This window comes from Cupressus sempervirens, chromosome 3 (genome assembly GCF_028749045.1).
Source record: "Cupressus sempervirens isolate cs-2001-9-10 chromosome 3, ASM2874904v1, whole genome shotgun sequence".
Classification (NCBI taxonomy): Eukaryota; Viridiplantae; Streptophyta; class Pinopsida; order Cupressales; family Cupressaceae; genus Cupressus; species Cupressus sempervirens.
In genome coordinates, this window is record NC_143120.1 from 797,783,619 (window position 1) to 797,803,002 (window position 19,384).

The window sequence follows — 19,384 nt, forward strand, 5'->3', positions numbered from 1 at the left end:
ATATTTCAACACAACTAGAGAAAGTTATGATAACCCACTTTCTTTACTTACACTTGAAATTACTAACCTAAAAGGAGAAAATTTGACACTAGTTTGGAAATGTATTGATAGGAAAGATATTGAAAATTAATTATTCTTGAACAACTCTTCTAAAGTATTTTTTTCCAAGTGATCAAAATATTGATTAAAAGAAAATAATAAAGAGAATCTATATATGTGCTTCCTATATATGCATTGCATTTATTTTGATTGGAATATTAAACTTGGGCATGTGCAAGATCATGGTGTGCCAAAAAGTGCCCATCTAAAAAATATGTAGTTCTGAAATGACTCAAAGCATTTCAAAATCCATTCTGACCTTTCTCCCACCCATCCTTATACCAAACCAAAATATTAATATCTTTATAAGGCCTAGTATTTCTTTGGATACCAACCCTACATGGTCAATTTTAAAAATATCCTAAAAACATGTTTTTGGCATGTTCTTGTGTGTTTTTTACTTCAAACATGTGTTTGATGACTTTTTCTGAAGAATGTTCTTATCTTTCCATAAATGTAATGTCTATCAAATTACAAGTTCAATAAGTAATTATTATTCATTTTCTAATGGAGTTACACATAAAGTGTTGATTGACACATTAATTGAAAAACAAATATAACTTTCAAATGGTATAACATTTTTAAAATCTAAAAGATGGGTCACATATTATACTTCTTCTACTAAAATTTAAATTTAGTAAGTTAAGGTTGTTAGACATGAGAGTTTTTTTATTCCAATAATAGTATACTAGAAAATTCATAATTAATCATTTATTTGGAATAAAAATACCAAAAAACATGTGTCACATCTAGACATGAGTCTTCTTCTTATATATATTATCTTATTAAAAATTATTATCATTTGATTTTGATTAAGATGGTTAGACATAAACCTAATTTTTAATTTTGTCATCAAATTTTTGTACTATTGCACTAAAATTAAAAATTTTGACCAATCAATTTTTTATTTCTTCAAATAAGGCCTAGTAGTTCAGAAACTAAATTGAATTTCATACAAATTATTTTGTGACAAAATTTTGATTGAAAGTTCATAAAATGTTTAAAATTGCATGTCAAGTTGACATAACCCTGACTTGCAAATTTTTCATTGCCACTTAAAGGCATAGTTTGGTTGGCCATGATCCTACACATACCCTCTTATTATATTTAATATCATAATGTATAATGTGGGAAGGAAAACAATTTTTATTTCTTAAAAGGCACAACTCTCATCCATTCATATTAGATATCAACTTAATTATTTTCATCATTATAGTGGACTATTATTTTTGAACATTTGATACTATCTCCTTAGGACAATACTTAGAGTTAACTAATTGTTCATTCTTAATTTCTTCTCCTCCTTCTACCATGTGACCATCTTTACTTTGTTGCATGTTAAAAAAATTCTCATTGTAATGGATATTTTTAATTCCTTGTTGGTTGAGATTATAGGTGATATCTTTGTTATCTTTACAGTCTTTTTCATTTTATTTTCTTTACCCCAAAGCACCAAATATAAACCTATAATGATCACCATCCCACTAATAACACTGCATGTAATGAAAAAGTTAATAAAACTTAATAGCCGTGTATATAAAATATAAAATATATAATTAAAATATCATACAAAATTATAATAATTACCTTCCTAAATGAAGTTTCTCATTAAAAAATATAGATCCAATTATGGCCACTATTATTAACACTAATTGACTAAACATAGTTGTAAACACATGCCCATTTTCCTTAATGCACCATGCCTTTAAACAAAGAGATATTCCCAAAGCTACAACTCTCTGCATAATTTAAGACATAATTCAATCTATTAAGAAATGTATAAGATTACTAATTTGCTCATTTTTATAGAGAAAATAGTATTTAAAATTTACTATTATTAAAATTTGAAAAGGGTTAGAAGAAAGTATCATGGCATACACCAATAAATAATATATAATAATAATAATCATTATATTTTCTTATAATATTTCTTTAGTATATATTGTGTATACTTAATTTTTATAATTTTCTTGATTATGTAATATAAATCATTTTTTAGTATTACATTATAAATTTTATAATATTACTTTAAAAAATTACAATGCATAAATCCAAAATAATTAGAAAGGAGAAAAAAATTTAGTTGATATATTTGAGTACATCTAAAGTAAAAATAAAGAATATTAATAAACAGTAAAATTAAAATACATACTAAATAGATTGTATTAAGAAGTTTGACATCTCTTGTAAGAACCCATGCCTCATAATGATCAAGTTCAAAAATTAGTGTTAGAATAGCATATTTTATAGTTACATTATGTAATAGCATCCAAGGGTCATAACTTTTGACACAGATGTGGGTTTTGGCTGAAATTGTATAGGCAATTTTCTGTGGAGTTATTAGGATTATTAATCAAACATATCTCAATAGGTGGTCATTTTGACATTTTTTTGGGAGCTTAAAATATCATCTTGACCTCCACAATTGGGATTTTGTGGTTTTTCCCGATTTCTTAGAAAGTTGTTTTTGTAATAAATCCAAAATCATATTCTTGATTTTGTAGATTTTTTGGTGATTCATCTTGCATTAGTTAGGGAATTTTCTTGGGAAAAATCAAGATTTGTAGAATGGGTTTTGAAAATAACCAAAATTGGAAAAATCTATTTTTTCTCAAAAATTTGCCAAATATGGTCATTTTCAAAATTGTAATAAGTAGTTATTTTCTTTCATTGTAGAGGTAGAGTAGAGTTGGAAAATTTGAATGAATAATCTGGTATTCTGAAACTTTTGTGTTGTGTAATTTTCTAAGTTATTACTTTGAAGAGTTTGGGCTACATCATTTGGTATTAGAGCAAGCAGATGGGTCAGAGAGGAAGAGGAAGAGGAAGAGGAGGTGTCACACTAATGCATCGATTGGTGTTGGATATGTAAAGGAAGATTGAATGACTCAATGAGCAACTAGATAATCAAGGAATACCAAGAGGGAATGAATCTAATGAAGAGGAAAATTGAAGAGGTGCTGATCAAAATTAAGAAAATATAGATGAAAGGCTAGAATAAATGAGCTATGAAGATAGAGCTCTTAGGGATTTAGAAGGAAAAAGTGAAGCAATAAAGATTTTTGTTTTAGACTATGATGGTAGTCTTAAGCCAGAAGAACTAATAGATTGCTAAACAAGATGGAGAAATTTGTCAAATGGAAGCCTATGATAGAAGAAAAGAAGATGAAGTTTGCATGCACAAAATTAAAAGGACATGCAATGATATGGTGGGATCACCTCCAAAAGGAATGAAATAGAAAGGAAGAGGAATAGATTAAGACATGGAGCAAGATGGAGACAAAGATGAAATAAGAATTCTTACACATGGATTATTCACAAACCCTCTTTCACAGATTCAAAAATTTGAAGCAAAACTTGTCTTCAATGTAAAACTATATAAATGAAATTCTAAAAGCTATCCATGGGCATAGAGAATCAAGAAAATAATGAGAAAATGGCTGATAGATATATGAAAGGCCTAAAATTCTCTATCCAAGATGAACTGAGCATGTGTCATGTTGACAATATGGAGTAAGCCTACCAATTAGCTCTAAAGGTTGAAGAAAGTGGAATAGGCAATATATCAAGAGGAATAGAGGTGGCTAAAGGGGTACCTCAACTCCATTTTAGGGATGTTTTAATAATGTTCAATGAATTTTTTTTTAAGCATCTAAAACAATGTAGACACTAGGCAAGATCCTCCAAATTTGATGCAAAAGCATCCTAGGCTTTCTGGTAATCCTGCATGTTTGGAGGGATTTTGGTTAAATTTTGAGGAGCATTGAGCTTCAAGTTTGGTGGAGTTATTTTTTAATGGTTAGGGATGTGTTGGAGACACATTGGAGAACCTTTCCTCATGATTGCATAGAGACTGGGGTATGTGTAGGATCATGGTCAACCAAACTATGCTCTTAAGTGGCAATAAAAAATCAAAAAATTAGGATTATGTCAACTTGATGTGCAATTTTCTACTTATTATTAACTTTATATTAAAAATTTGAGAGAAAAGAATCTATAACAAATTAAATCTAGCTTCTAAATTATTAGGACTTATCTTTAAAAAAAAAATTTAATTGGTCAAAATTTTGAATTTCAATGCAATATTACAAAAAAATTAGAACAAAAATAAGTAGACATATGTCTAACCACCTTAATCAAAATCAAATGATAATATTTTTTAATAATATTCTAGATATAAGTAGTAGACTTATGCCTATATGTGACACATATTTTTTGGTATTTTTATTCTAAATAAATAATTAATAATTAATTTTTGACTTTAGTATTTTTGGAATTAAAAAACTCTTGTGTCTGACCACCTTAACTAATTCAAAACTCTGTAAAATTCAATTTTTCATTTTTTTCCTTATAGTGGAAGAAACATAGAATGTGATGCATCTTTTGGAATTAAAAAATGTTGTACCATTTGAAAGTAATATTATTTTTCAAGTAGTGTGTCAGTCAGTACTTGATACGTAACTCCATTAGAAAATAAGTAATAATTACGTACTAAACTCATAATTCAACAAACCTTACATTTATGGAAAGATAAGAACATTCTTAAGAAACCTTTTTCATTTCATCAAATTTTGGTGAAAAAAAAGTCGTAACTACATGTTTGAAGTAAAAATCACCAAAAAATAGGCCAAAAGCACATTTTTAGGATGTTTTAAAAGTTGATCATATAGGTTTGGTATCAAAATATATAGTAGACCTTATAAATATATTAATTATTTTCATTTAGTATCAGGATGGGTGGGAAAAAAGTTGAAATATATTTTGAAATGGTTTGAGATATTTTAGAACTATAGATTTTTCAGATCACCACTTTTTGGCACACCATGATCCTGCACATGTCCATTGGATGGATTGTGTTGAAGTTTGAACTATTTTTTACCTTGTTGCTGAAACTCTGTTTTTCTAGTTTCTAGGTGCTTGTTGTAGACCATGTAACTAATTATCCTTAATGAATGAGAGGCTGTACACTTTATGGATTCAAGAGGGCCTAGAGTACTATGTCTAGTTAACAATACAAGTCCTACTTCATTATAGGTCAGGAGATATGGCAATTCTCCTGGAGTATCAATTTTTGGAAGCTTCACATGATAGTTTTCTGTGCATGAATTTCAGGATGGATGCACACTTTTCCTTGGAAAATTACCCATTACACATATAATGGGTGTAGAGGACCTAAATTTATACCTATGATTCAAAGCACAAGTTTTAATTCAATCAAAACTAGGAGATATCAGGATTTACTTAGATATCAATTTCTGGACATTTAATTGTTGTTGCAGGTTGACTTGTGGCATTTAATTTATGTATTTGTATTTATTTTTTGTTTTGGGCTAACTTGTGGCTTATATTGGTATAAGTAGGGGTCTTGTGGAGTCTTTTAGTCATTTAATTGGGATGGAATGAAGGATAGATGTGAATTTGACGAGCTAGAGCTGCAGCTTAGGAACTAGAGGATCTCTTAGTGGACCTGAGGGTACAAGTGTGGATTCTTCTTGGTGTTCATATCCAATTGTGTATCTAGACTAGTTGAGATTGGGTCTTTTAATTTCTTTTTTTTTTCCCCTAACCCAAAAGGCCTTACAATCAGCCATATTGCATGTAATTAGTTATATTTTATGAATAAAGGATTGTGATTTGGTATCAAATCTTGCATTGTTGCTTTTTGTTGTTGTGTTTCCATTGTGCAGTTGTATAGCTAGGGGCTAAGACATCTCCTTTGGGGACACTCCTACCTTATGCTATGTCAAATGGTATCAAAGTGAAGGTTGTTCTTGAGTGCGTAGATATATTATTGAAGTTGAGGCAGTTTGCACCAAGACTTGGGTTGAAGAAGTGGATCTGAGTTGATCTTGACCTATTGGTAGATTTGTTGCTTAGGGTTTGCAAAAAATTTGGAAGATGCCTCCACAAAGGTTGGAACCTAGAGAAATTAATGATCTTAGTGATGCTATAGAAGAATGGGTCTTAGAGAAGATGAGAGCAGAATTCAAATTTGAGATTGCATTAATGAAGAGTGACATGATTGCTAAAATTGTAAGTGCTTTAGGTGGTGTACCTAGGCATGTGGGTACCAAAGGAAGTTATGAGGAAGTTGCTAAAGACTTTGAAGTTACTAGATCTAGTGGTGACGATAGAACTAATCATGTGGAGAGACCTATTGGAACTAAGGCTGGTTAGTTTGCTAGACCTAGATCTTAGTTGAAGCTAAAGCATAAGATGGAGGTTTCCAAATTTTTAGGTACTTTTAATCCTAAACACTTAATTGATTGGATTGGTGAATTGGAAGACTACTTTGAGCTTGAGGATATTGAGGATCCACTTAGAGTGAGGTTGGTGGAAACTAAGCTGAAGGGACATGCTACACTTTGGTGGAAAGAACTACAAAGAGATAGAGAAGAGGAAGGTGAAATGAATATCACTAGATGGAAATTTATTGTGACTGAACTGAAGGCTAAGTTCATTATTGTTGATTATGAACTTGAGTTGTTTTAGAAGTTATAGAATCTAAAGTAGAAGGATATGACTGTGAAAGATTATACTGAGGAGTTCTACAAGTTGACTATTCGATATGGGCATAAAGAATTATCAAAAGAGAAGGTAGCTTTGTATATTAATGGTTTGAGATTCAATATTTAGGATGAGGTTTGTTTGTTGAATATTTCTTTAGTTGAGGATTCTTATCAGTATGCTTTGAGAGTGGAGGAGAAGCTAAAGAGGAAGAATCAAGGTAGTTCCTAAGGGATGGAGAAGTAGGATAGTTTAACACAAGCTAAACCAAAGGTAGAAGGTGAATCAAAACTTGTTGATTAGAAAAGAAGGATAGGTGGAGGTGGGTTTAGAGGTAATTGTTTCAAGTGTGGTAAAAAAGGGCATAGATCTTTTGAATGTCCAATTGGGAGGACAACTATTGTAGTCAATGAAGTTGCAGTCTACAATAGTCAGCCTAAGCAAGGAGAGATTTTGCTAGCTTAGTGAGTACTAATTGGTGAGAGGACATTGGATTCTTGTTAGAGGACTAGTTTTTTCAAGACTCGTTGTAAGTATGGTGGCAAAATCTGCAAGGTGATTGTTGACGGTGGTAGTACTGATAACCTTGTTGCTAAAGAGATGGTTTAGAAACTTGGTCTGTAGAGAGTGAGACATTCTTATCCTTATCAGATTGGCTAGTTGCAAGGTGAGTATGCTTTGGAAGTAAGGGAGAAATTCTTTTTTGATTTCCAAATTGGGCAGTATAAGGATCAAGTGTTTTGTGATATTGTGGATATGAATAGTTGTCATGTGTTACTCGGTAGACCTTGGTAGTATGATTGTAGGGTTGTGCATGATTGTGTTATGAATGTGTTTAATATTAAGAAAGGTGGTAGGAAGTTTTCACTAATTCCTTTGTAGAATGAAGAGCTTAGTGAAGAACTTGAGTATTGGTAGCTGAGTAGAGTTGGCAGATTCTAAGAAGGTTGGAGATCAGCATGGAAAGAAGACTTATGAAACACTTGTGGTGGATGTGAAGAAGAAAAAGAAAAACAAGGGAAAGAGTATGCAAGTTGAAGACTTGGAAGATGTGTATGTGAAGAACCAATTTTGGATTTATGTGTTGAATCCCAAAATATTTTCTTCTAGTTACTAGAAAATCTTTTTGGACCTAGGGTGTCTAATGTAGGAGCATCCTAGGCTTTCCTGCAATCCTGCATGTTTGAAGGGATTTTGGTTAAGTATTCATGAGCATTGAGCTTGGATTTTTGTATAGTTATATTTTAATGGTTAGGGATTTTTTGGAGACACATTGGAGGACCTTTTCTCATGATTGCATAGAGTTTGGATGGATTGAGTTGAAGTTTGAACTATTTTTACCTTATTGCTGGAACTATGTTTTTCTAGTTTCTGGGTGCCTATTGAAAACCATGTAAAAAATTATCCTTGATGAATGAGAGGCTAAAAAATTCAAAGATTGAAGAGGGTCTAGATTAATATCTTTGGTTAAGGTTTCAAATCCTAAGTCATTATAGATTGGGAGATATGGCAATTCTCCTAGAGTATGATTTCTAGCAGTTTCATGCCACAGTTTTCTGTGCATGACTTTTAGGATGGATGTGTAATTTTCCTTGGGGAATCAGCCCTTTCACATTAAAGGGATTTTAGAGGACCTAAATTTCTACCTATGATTAGAAGCACAAGTTCTAATTCAATCATATCTAAGAGATATTGCAATTTTACTCGAATATCAATTTCTAGACATTTAATTATTATTACAGGCAAACTTGAGGCATTTAATTTATGTATTTGTATATAATTTGTGTTATAGGATGGCTTGTAGCTTAGATTGGTATAAATATGGGTCTTTTGGAGTCTTTTTTTCATTGAGTTGGGATGGAATGAATGATAGATGTGAATTTGAAGAGCTAGAGTTCCAGCTTAGGAACTAGAGGATCTCTTGGTGCACCTGAGGGTACAAGTCTGGATTCTTCTTGGTGTTCTTATCTAGTTGTCTATTTGGACTAGCTAAGATTGGGTTTTGTAATTATTATTTTTATTTGGCCCTAACCAAGAAGGCCTTACAACTAGGCATATTGTATGTAATCAGTTATATTTTATGAATAAAGGATTGTGATTTAGTATCAAACCTTGCATTGTTGCTTCTTGATGTTGTTTTTCTGCTATGTGATTGTATAGCTGGGTGCTAGGACATCTCCTTTTGTGATACTCCTACCTTACACTATGTCAAAATTGCACTATTATAATTTGGGCAAATAAATGACATGACTAAAACTGTTCAAATTCTACTATTATTTTACAATTATTAAGTATAAATGACTAAATAGGTGACTAATTTGGTCATCAAGAAAAATCACAAGGTCAAATAAATTAAAATGATTGAATAAATGAACAAATAAATGATTAAATATTTAGTCACCTAGAAAAAGATGTCTAAATGAATGATTATTGTATCCTAACATTTGAGAATTTTAGGATAAATATGATATATGATGCATGATGTATAATTTAAGACTTCCTCTATATTTCACATCTTTTATATTATATGTTTAGCCTTTGAAAACATATTTTTTCTTAATACTAATATTTTATCTATTGTAAAAAAGTGAAAGTTGACTAAAAAATAGGAAGAAATATAGTGAAAGATTGATGTACAAAATAATTATCTAAAAAATGTTATATATTTATTTGTCTCTTTTGCTAATTTATTTTCAAAATGATGATAATTAAAGCTATTTAAAAGTTAAAATTTAGATCTTAAACAAAAATATTGAAGTTTTTAATAAGTTAGAATATTATTTTTATACATTATTCTATATATATAATAAATATTAAATTAAATACTAAATTTGATTATCCTCTCATTATTTATATTAGGATTGTATAATATTAGTATTATTATTAATGACCCATTTAAATTAAGATTGTCATTAAAATTAACTAAAATTTTGTTTTTGATTAAATTTATTATATTTTTTCTTTGGAAAACATTTAGTTTATGATATTACCATTTGTTATAGTTATATTTTATAAAAATATAAGTACACAGTACATTAATAATTAAATATATATTTAAAGTTTTTAAAAATAATTTATATGTTTAATTTTAAAAATTTATTCTTTATTCAAATAATAAGTATATTGTAACCTATTTAACATATAATAAAATTACTTAAGAATATATTATATAATTAGATAAATATATATTCTTATTTAATTTAATAATAATAGTAATTAACATATAATATATATTAAATCATACTAAGATTTTTATTATTATTGAAATAACAAGTTTATTCATTTTTTAATCTACTTATCTAAATATTGGTCATTTTTATCACATATTGAATAAACTAATCTACTCTCTTTTCTTAAAATTTTGTTTTGTGGATTTGACATTTCAAAATTAAATTTGGTTCATCTTGATAGATAGTCTATTTCACATACAAACTTATAAAAAAAATTTAAAATATAAATATTTCACATCATAATATTATCCACCCTGCATTAACAAAAATTCTAAGTTTTAGAGAACACAACTTATCTTATATATTTTTTAATATAATTATACAAAATATACAAAGTTAAAAAAATTTAAAACACACACCTATCTTATTTCTATTTTTTAATATAATTGCACTAAATATTAAAAATTGATGTTTTTGAAAGGAAAAATTAAAATTAATAAAAATTTCTAAAAAATATTATTCTTAGTAATAGTGACCAAACTCCCTTGAAGCAGTGTGTGACATACGAATTTGGGATAGAGTATTCTATTTGAATGGGCACCATAGCTGGTGTCAAGAATTGCCACTCTCTGCAAGGTAATTTATAATCCCTTCAATTAGCTTGTTTTTGTTTTGGTGAGACCCTAATAACCATAGATCTATAAGATCCTTTGAATTTTCCTACAAAATCGTTCTCAATAATTTTATTATTATTTTGAAACAATGGTGCAAGGTTTTCCTCATCTATGCTCTTAGTATTAATGCCTGAACTGAATCTTTGATTATTTTGATTTGGCTATTCTATAGATCTCTCCCCTGCAATATCATCATTTCCAATGGATCCTCTTCATTTTTCCTTTAGAATATCACTCAATGGCTTTGGACCCTCAAAACCTTGTTCATCACTCAAATCATGACTTACCTTTCCAAATCTCATCTTCTTTTCTTCAAGAGGAAGACTTTGTCTATGTCTAGCTTCATTTTTAAAAGAGACATTTGGTACAAATCCATGTAGTCTGGAGTAGGTTCTTCACTTTGTTCATGATTATTTTCTTGTTTAATCTATGCAACAATTTTAGAACCAAAAAAATTACGGGTGTTTGTCCTTGTTTCATTGTTCTTAAAATTTTGACTTCTTGAACTTCTACTTTCTGGTAACACTGCAACCTCTAGAAACACTCTGCCCCTTTCCTTTCCCTGATAAGTGCTTCTGTAATGATCACTCTAACCACATCTTCCTAGTGAGCTTTTGTACCAAAATTTTTTTGAGTTCCCTTCATGATCAGAATTTGCATTGTCAGATGAAGCTCACTTAAAGCCATTAGCATCTACTTGTATCCTTCCATGCAATCACCTATTATTCTGTGGAAGACCCTGCTATGAATGATCATTGTATGTTACATCATGATGTCTATGTTCACCATCCCATAGCCTATGGCCATGATGAAAATCACCATATTGTGAATCCAAATGCTACCTTTTTGAAGAATTGTCCACTGCTTTAGCTACGCTAATTTTCCTACATTTGAAATGTGGTACCGAAGATCACTAATATTGTTATATTCCACATCATCTTCATTAGATAAAAACCTCCTTTCCCACACAATTAACCTCTATGTGGCTCTATCATCAAAATGACTAAGTTGCTTCTGGCCAACATGGTCATAACCTCTATGTTTATATTGGTCATAAGGACCATGGTTATATTGATACTCGGCATTAGAGTACCCTATTTTCTCATGCATGCTAGGTTGATCATAATCAAATCAAGGAAACTCTCTCTTCTTATTTCTTTCATGGCTAGTTATTTTTCCTCTTCCTAATTCTATATAATGGTTAGGGTGGTAATCAACATCCTCATGATGGCTTACTTGATTAGGTCCATTAACTACAAGAACATCAATACCTGGAGAAGATTCGCCTAACCACTCAATGCACTCATCATGTTCCATGCCATTTTGCAACTAGTCATCTAGAGGTTGACCATTATGTACACAAGATCTAGGAACTGGAGCACTATATGTTCTTTCTCTTGCAAATTCCATCTTTAGTAGGTCCACTTCAACATTAAATCTATTTGACTGTGAATAAGGTGGTTGAGAGCGCACTTGAGAATTGGGTATTACTACTGGTGGAACATGCACTTCCATGGTATGATTGGTATGCACTTCCTTCACATGATTTGAATGTATTCCCATAGAATTACCTATTTTCTCTGCCTTGAAGTTTTTTGACTGCAATGTCATGGGTTTTCTAGACTACACTACTTTAAAAGTATTTGAAGTTGATACTATGTTGTTGACTAACTATAGTTTCTTAGGTTCACTTGATTGAATTGTGTTTCTAACATTTGCAGGAGATTAATATTTTCCATCTTTGATATTTTTTTTGACTCACTGGCTACTTGTTTCCCACTTGTCTAAGGATCTGTTACTACCGTGGTTACTTTTCTTGCCTTTTGAGAAGCTAAAATACCTCTAGAAAGTATTATGCCATGCATGTAAGGACATTTATCACCCTTTGCACAAAACCCCTAATTGAAAAAAAGCATGGAACTTTTGGTTTTTTTGCATTTACAGTTGTTGGTAATGATTCTAATGCTATTGGTTGTGATGATGCCAACAATGGTACTCCTAAAATACCAGATGCAACTCTTGGGAGACCATCTAATGCCTACAATAGAAAGACACGTGCTTGTTAGATCTTATAAGCTAGTCAATGGGCTTTAGTTGCTAAATTCTTGACACCAAGGGGGAAGTAATGATATCGAGGGTATTTCACAAAAATTAATCCTACAACTTCCATATTTGCATGGTTATAGACTATTTTTGGTTGTAACAATTAATATAGACAATATCTAGACACCAAATAATCAAACATATGTAACCTGCAACATTTAGCAATATATTTCGGACATGGAATAATACACAAGAGAAGTAGGTGAGAAAATAGAGTATACATATAATTAAAGATGACAAGAAGTCATTTAATCATTAAATTAGAAAAATAGGTAAGCATTCTTCCAACAATAGCCTTAATTAGAAATAAACAATATAATAGGCCATATACCTACAATAGAAAGGAAAATGTGCAAGAAAAGCAGGGGAGAAAATAGAACATGAGTATAATAAAGGATATCAAGTGGTCATTTTCTACTAAGATTGGATAATTAAATGAACATGCTTTCAATTATATTACTTGGAAACAAGAAACCACATTCAAAACAATACATCACCCAATATATGCAAGCCATGTAGCATCATCAATGCTATAAAGGTTAAAGCAAATGCCTATGGGGAGATGCCTAGATAATGGTTATGGATCATATACTAAACAAAAGTTGAGGATTTAAATTGCAATTGAATTTAATTGCAAGCTGAAATGCATCAGAACAAAAAGGATAGCAAAATACAGTATTAGGAAGGACAACAAAGAAGACATGTAATAAAGTCTATATAAAGGATGAATGACCTAGAAAGAATTAAAAGGGCTAAAATGTTGAACAAACAAATTTGCATAAAAAATGCATGCATGTTTGTATTGAAAACATAAAAGATGCAGTGGGTTATTAAAAACAATGCAAAGCCAAATGTATTGAAAACATAAAAGATGTAGTGGGTTATTAAAAACAATGCAAAGCCAAATGATTCATTATTTTTTCTCATACCTCTGAGACTGGTTTGGGAAGGTAAAAAACCCAAATGCCAAAACTCACACTCTAGAGTCTATAGGTTTTCCATATTATTTTAGCAAGAAATTCTATTGCAACTTTTAAAAACTATATTTCATAGCATACTATTTAAGAAGTAACATGAGTGTTGTTTTTTAACCTAGAGGCTGGTTATTTTAATAGATGTTAGATGTTTTATATGCAGTGGTTGAATATCTATGTTGGAAATGGGGAATAGATATTGCTATTTTGGTGTGTTGTTATGATGATAAAAGAGGTGCTAAGAATCACATAGTAGAAAAAGTTGGTAATGTATTTTCATTAGCCCCATATGATTCTATTGTGGTATGTTCTCAAACAACTAAATGCAATACAAAGGACTATATATTTGAATAATGTTGATTGTATAGTTATCAATAATGTTGACTTTACAACTAATCTATGACAATATACCCTATTTAAACAATTTTAATGCATTGTAAGGCACAATACAAGTTATGTAATGACGTAGAACTCATTTATTTGTTGCTAAGACAAGTGTTGGGACAGCCCAGTCTTTAACTAGCTTATCAATTTAGTGCAAATGAACTCTTAAAGGATGACTCATTAAAATAACTACATAATATGCAGATTTTATAAGCATTTATTCCATGTATGATGTCCATGAAGTTTTGGATGTTTATTTCTACTAAATTAAAATCTTAGTTTTCTCCATATGCGAGTTAGTGTTGGTTGATATAAATTTAGTTTCACATCTATTTTCCTAATAGAATGTAGTCTAATTGTAGGGAGATTTTCTTCTTTGTCTTAAATCATGTCTAAGGAAGATGATCCACATCTATGATCTAAGTCTGGCATGTGATTGAGTAGTATTAAGGTATGCTGCACCAATTTGATATGAGTGGTGTAACAAGATGAACTTGTAACAAAGATACAAAAGGAAATTGATATATAATTCCAAATCTAACTAGAAAATAGAATTGCAAATTAACATCTTTAAATAGGAGAAAAGTAAAGCCCAATGGCTCAGTTCAAAGGTTGATGACCTTAGGCTTAGGTTATATCAGTTTAACTCAGATTATTAACATGAAGAAACTACATGGATTCATCACTATGCAAAAAGATAAAGATAAGGTATTTGGGTATCATGCTATAACATAAGTGAATTATGTTAAATCACCAGGAGTTTCTTGTAATTGACAATGAAGTTTTAGGTGACAAGAGAAGTATAGGGTAATTTTGGATTTAGTAATAAAGATTATATAAAACATGGACTTTTCCACATAACATTAATTTTTTAAATGAGTATATTGTGAATTCTAGATTCAAGACAAGCTAACTATATTCAATCATCAATATACTAAATTGTAAAGAGAATAATAAGGCATTTGTCTATTTCATTGCAATATAAGTATTTGTGAGTTATTGAAATCAATATTTGTGTTGTATATAGTAGAGTTAGTGTATTTGAACTATGAAGAAGGTATTTATTGATTTACTGATAAGAGTTATCAATTTATGGTTGACATCATTGTATTGGTTTTGATCATTCAATGAAGGAACCATTTTTCAAGTGTGGCAGGGGTTTTACTTCAAGTAGGAGGGTTGATCAAGGGTGAATCTCTATGTCTATTTATTCTAGTTATAATAATATTTCATAATGTATTATTGTTTATTTAATTAAGATGATTATTATTATGATTATGATTATATTTAATTTAATTTTTTGTTTAACTTTGTATTTAGGCTCTATTATGATTCAAGTCTAGCTTTGAAAAGGAGACATTACACTATGGTCAAGGATATGGAGTTTATGGTTGTGATCAACCATCTTAGGATCCATCAATGTATGGTTTTGGGGGTTATCAATAGGTGAAGCATATTCATTTCCTACTAGACTTTATTAGTCCATTATTTCCTAATTGTTATCAATTGGGGTTATCAATTGTTGAATTGTTATTGATAGAGATTTAGATTATTGTTTTTCATAATAACTAAAATTTGTGTTAGTTGAGAAGAGTATATTATGTTATAGTGACCATGATCATGGTAGATCTAATGTTGGGAAGACAACTTTGTCAACTTCTTGCATTATTCTTTAAAGGGTACTAGCTCAATGGAAGAGCACCTGCTTTATAAGTAGGAGGATGGTGGTTCAATTCCATCGTGCCCTAATATGACCAAATTAATGATTAAATAAACTACCCAATAAACTACTAAATATATTACCAAATATATTACCATATATACTACCCCAAAAACTACCAAATAAACTACCAAAAATACCAAATAAACTACCATATAAACTACCAAGTAATGATAATAAATGACTAAATCAATGACCTAATCAATGATTAAAATAGTTTAGTCATAAATTTGGTTGGGAGATAAATGTCTGGCAATAAACTACCATTGGTCATGTGATCAAAATTAGTCACATATCTACAATTTTTAGTAGTTTATTTAGTAATATATTGTTGTTTTTGTACTAATGTCAAGAATGAGGAAGGGGGTTTCAGAGAGGTCAAGGCTACCAAAGTGGAAGAGGTTGGGAAAACTAGAGAATGCCTCTTACTTGTTTTAGGGTGGAGAAGAAAGACATATGGCCTTTAAGTGTTCCAATTTTAATAGGAAAGATAGAAATCAAGGAGGGTCATCTAGAGTGAACCTAGCCTAGGTTGAAAATAAAGGATCCAAACAAGAATTGTCTCTAGATATTGAAGAAAGTCTCATGATGAGGAGGACAATGGTTATTCTATCCAAGGAGGATGCGGAGAAGAAAGGCATTGATGATTCATGGCTTAGAACCAACATATTTCAAAGAAGGTATACCTTAGAAGGAAAGGTATGTCAAGTAATTATTGATGGAGGTAGTTAAGAGAATATGGTTTCTAAAGAAATGGTGGAGAAAATAAATCTTCAATGTGAAAAGCACCCCCATCCTTGTCGTATTGCATTGTTTAAAAGGGGAAGTGAAGTCATAGTAGATAAGAGATGTCTTGTTAAATTTCCCATAGGAAAGGTCTATGAGGATGAGCTATACTGTGATGTTATTTTGATGGACACATTCCATGTCCTCTTGTATCATCCCTAGACATATGATAGAAAGGTTATTCATAATGAGGAAAAGAATACTTACACATTTTGAAGGATGGATCTAAGGTAATATTATTACCTCTTAGTAGTGATGGAAAAACTGAAAGTATGCTATCTATAAAATAACTTGTCAAGGAGATAAAAGTAGGAGGGTGTTGTTATGCAATGGTAGTACAAAAGGGGAAAGAGGAATACTTGACTATACCACTAGAAGAAGTTGCAATGTTGGAAGAATATTAAGATGTTATTCTAGAGGAGCTACCTAGAAGACTTCCCCCAAAATGAGATATCCAACATCATATTGATCCTATTCTAGGAGCAAGTCTTCCCAATCAAGTGGCATACAAAATGAGTCCAACTACTAGTAAATTTAGACCTATTTTTTGATGTGTGTCCATCAAAATTGTGACTCAAAATGAAAAAAATATTGTTGCTAAATTGGAGTTGAAAGTTTTACACTAAAGATGGGATTCAATATATCAAAGACAAAATTTGTGAAAAATCATTGCCATCATTGTTACATGGTGATGTCTAAAAACTACTTCAAAACATTGAAATATTGATGACTGAGACAAATGGCTTGATGGGTATTGCCCATCATCAAAAATAGGATTTGTCAAACTATTGATGACTGCATGAGATGTTTTGATGAGTTTGTTATATTCTTGATGGTAGGATGCATCAAAAAAGAGATGACTTGTAGAGATGTTTTGATAGGTTTCTTATACCATTGATGGTAGTAAGTGTCAAAATATTGATGGTAGTCAAAGTTTTTTTCTCAAAAAAATCTTACCCTTTGACACTAATCAAATTGATTGTCATTGATAGGCCATATCTTTGAATGAGAAACTAGAGTCATAGTTTTGTACTCAAAGGCCAATTTTATGACTGCATTTTCCAAGTCCAATAGAAGGTGAGTTTTGAACACATTTTCAATGTAGCATCTCAATCATAAATATATGTAAATAATGCACATGCTAGAAATAGACAAGATTGAATTAGAGAGCTATGACAACATAAGTCCATTTATGTCAAAGCATGTCAAGGAGGGCTTTGAATATGAGAGCACTTTTTAAAAATGACAATGGCAAGTTACTTTGTAGGGTCATTCCATGACAAATAATTAAATGTTTTCATGACATACAAAACCATTGTGGAAAATATAAAATAAACATCATTATATATCATTGCCACTGGTTATGACAAGAACTAAAATAAAGTAATGATGCCCACTTTTTCCATAGTAACAAAGGCATGTTGTTGTCTTCACAACCTCTAGAATTCTTGACCTTTTTCTCTCAATATAGACATAACTTTTTCAATGACGAATATTAAGGATCTTGGAGAGAATAGGGATCTCAAGGTTTCTTTTTTATTTTTGGCAAAATAAGGATTATAATTAATTAAAACTTGGAAGAAACTATTGGTATCAACTAAATAAACTATATGTTCTATGGTGCCTAATGCTCTCATACCATTCCAATCTCATAGTCATCTTTCATCCTATGATCTACATTCATTCATCTTCATTTGACTTATACAAATTCATAGCTTGTACTTGTAGATAGTGTCATAAGATATTGATAATAACAAAGATAGTATAAGAAACCTAAAGCTAGTAAACTTAGAAGATTAATATACCTTAATACTGACTATCAAATACTTTCTCCTCCTTGGTGGACAAGTGTGATAGACAATCTCTTGCAAGAATAGCTTCATGTCTACATACAACTTATAGAGAAAGCAACCTGTTGTCCATTTCTACCGAAGAAGAAATTGGTAATCAGCAATAAATCATAATCTACATACAACTTATAGAGAAAGTTGCATGTTTTAATTCATAGTACTTATGTCAAGGCCATTTTAAGGTGTTCACCTAGAACCTGCTATGTTCACCCACAAAAAGTAAGTACCATGTTGGAAAATTCAAAGTTTGAGCATCCCCATAATCTAGAATAATGATAATAATGCATATGAGAGATAGTAATGACATGATACAAAAATAAGTTGTAACTAAAATGCTTTTAATAGGTTTAGTTTGAGCTTCACTTGCTTTAAAGAATCCTTTCATATTCTCTACTTAACAAGGCCAACCACGTGAATGTTGAAGCTCATATGGCCTCCCCCCTCCTAGAAATCACTCTAAATTCCCCATTAATAACTAAGAAAATATTTCATTCATTCATTTTGGAAGTATATCATTGAATCATTACAATCACATAACATACATTAACATGTCATACAATTGATTAATACATATAAACATTAATAAATAATTTGTGAACACATCAATCATTACATTCACATAACATTAATTAACATGACATATTTAATTCATTAATACTTATAAAAATTCATCAATAATTCATGAACATGTCAATAATTATAACCACATAACAATATTCAATAACATGACATAAAATTAATCAACATTCATAAAAATCAATCAACACATTCATCATCAAACAAGGTTTTTAACATATATTTCTTATTTTCTTTTTCCTTTTTTTGAAGATAAAGGCTAGTAGGAACATCTTGAATATATTTAGCATGGCTCTTGTCTTTTTGATCTTATCACATGAGGCTTCCTCTTCTTTCATCGATGACAAAGCTGATGTGCATCCTTGCAATAAGAAATAAATGGGTTTAATTATAATTTTTTTTTATTGTTATAAGTATTTCATTAATCTAAAGAACATAATAGGGATTTTTCTTTACTAGATAGTACCACATCATCTTCTATCACATTTTGTTTAGCTACAACCTCAATATGCTCAACACTAACATCACAATTTGCATACTC

At 30.4% G+C, this 19,384-nt stretch overlaps 1 non-coding gene and 2 pseudogenes across 1 annotated transcript; 1 reads left to right on the plus strand and 2 right to left on the minus strand.

Moving 5' to 3' along the window:
• Positions 1 to 1,322: 1,322 nt before the first annotated feature.
• Positions 1,323 to 19,384, minus strand: part of LOC149569198 (WAT1-related protein At2g39510-like) — a 136,506-nt pseudogene continuing 118,444 nt past the window's right edge.
• LOC149569199 (zinc finger CCCH domain-containing protein 32-like) lies at positions 10,429 to 12,620 on the minus strand (annotated as a pseudogene).
• Positions 15,588 to 15,659, plus strand: TRNAI-UAU (transfer RNA isoleucine (anticodon UAU)). Its single transcript has one exon. It is a non-coding gene; the product is annotated as a tRNA-Ile (tRNA).